General features: G+C 37.9%; 1 protein-coding gene across 2 annotated transcripts in view; it reads right to left on the bottom strand.

Moving 5' to 3' along the window:
- LOC111388679 (nucleoid-associated protein At4g30620, chloroplastic-like) overlaps window positions 1-1,887 on the bottom strand; it is an 8,687-nt gene that overhangs the window by 6,041 nt on the left and 759 nt on the right. The gene's annotated exons all lie outside the window — the stretch shown is intronic.

Here is a 1,887-nt window from a genome sequence, read left to right as displayed (position 1 = left end):
TTACAATGGCTATTTTAACACTTTTGTTGATCCTTTTCTATCTCTACCTGAGAACTCCCACACCGAATCTTTTGCCATGTCTATTCGAATACCACCTGTCGCAGCACACAAAGATAAAATTGATGTAATTTTAGATGAACAGGTTGTGTTAACCATTGATGGAGAGAATCGGTGCTTCTTTAATTGTTGGGTAGATCAACGTTCTTATTGTGCTCCACATTATGCGCAATCATGTGAAGATTTTGGAGATGAGTTGCAGGAGTACTTGTTATTTGGAGTCCAATGTCGGTACTTGATTAAAATGAGGGATCGTCCGCCTTGGTCGGATCATATTCTTGAGGACAAGTTGCCATTTGCATTGTTATCAACCGTGGAGTTCAGATATTTGGTTCTTCAAAAAGATCGTCCCCCGTGGCTTGACTTGAAGCATTTGGAGTATCAGATTGACTGCAGCCTATACTATCTATTCACTCGACAGGGTCGAGTTTTCTCCCACCCCGGGAGAGTTGATGAGAACACCGGACGACATTTACTTATTTTATTTAAGCTTTATTTATTTTCTTGGACTATTATTTAAATTTGGACTTGTATGGGCTCAGATCCAAGCTCGTTAGGGTTGCTTTACTATTTAAACCTATTTTGCATTGTAATTTTGACGATGATGAATTAGAATTGAAATATTTTTTGGTGGTTTGCAGCCGTTTTCTCCCTCCCCTCTCTTCCTTTGGTTTCTTCTCCTCTTCTCCCTTCTCTCTGTTTCTCCTCTCCGTTCCTTCTTTCTTTCTTATTCATCCTACATCAAAAAGTTTCAACATAACATAGACCGAGGAACAATGTACAAGAATAAAGTAGTATCCTTAGCTTGTCAAGGAAAGCCCTAGTTAATAAAGAGTTTTGATCTCCTCCATGAAAAACTTGTCAAGGCGTGCTTCTATACCTAATTTGCAGGGATGCAAAATACTCATCATTCATGTTCACACTCTCAAAAACAAAATTTGTGAGTTTTGAATTATGGAAACAATCAAGCCATAGGCTATACTGAGTTTAGATAACCTTGAGTGCCATAAGGGGAATTCACGAGATTGTGTTGGTGTTTGTGTTTGTGGATTTTACGGACAAAGGAAATAACCTTCTTGTAGAACTTTATGCTTTTTATAGGCTTGAGCTAGGGTAATACTTCTTGCTAGCGAAATTTGGTTTCACCTAAATTCAATAAATGCCATCTAGTGTGCCCAAAGCTTCTATTGGCTCATGAGATCATCAGAAATTCATAGATGAGATTGTAGTTTTCTGTCAGGTTCATTGCAGCTCCTGATTTCTTGCTAATGCTGGGTTTAAAGAAATGTAAAAGAATTCATGGGTCATACAGCAAATCACTGGATTAAATGGGTCTTCTTATCCCTAAGATTGTATGTATGGTCCAGGCGTCATTGTAAGAAAGGATTGACCTTTTAAAAGTTTCTAGCATATAATGGAGTATTATTTCTCCCATATGTACTTCTAGAGATCAGGTCTCTATCCCTCCCTTCATGCAATCTAATAAACCATTAGGGGACTATGCTATGGCCCCCACCTAAACACACGTGGTCTTATTAAAAAAGTCCTAAAAAGCATCAATTAGGCGGGACTCTGTATAAGAAGGCGAGGGAGGATGTTGTTTGTCCCCAATTCTTGTGGGATCAAGGTCGAGAGCCCAGTTCTCATATTTCACTTATGAAACAAATCAGGCGTCCTTGCCTAAGCTATAGCTAGCAATGTATTTCAATCCTTGGTTAATAACTAAAGCTTCAACAATTTTTGAACCAACTAATTTTTGAACTGCTAGTCCTCAAACACCAAAATAAGAACAAAAAATGGGCAGAAATCCTTTTTTTTTTTTTTTTTTTT

This window comes from Olea europaea, unplaced genomic scaffold (genome assembly GCF_002742605.1).
Source record: "Olea europaea var. sylvestris unplaced genomic scaffold, O_europaea_v1 scaffold520, whole genome shotgun sequence".
NCBI lineage: Eukaryota > Viridiplantae > Streptophyta > Magnoliopsida > Lamiales > Oleaceae > Olea > Olea europaea.
This window is presented reverse-complemented; position numbering and strand designations above follow the sequence as displayed.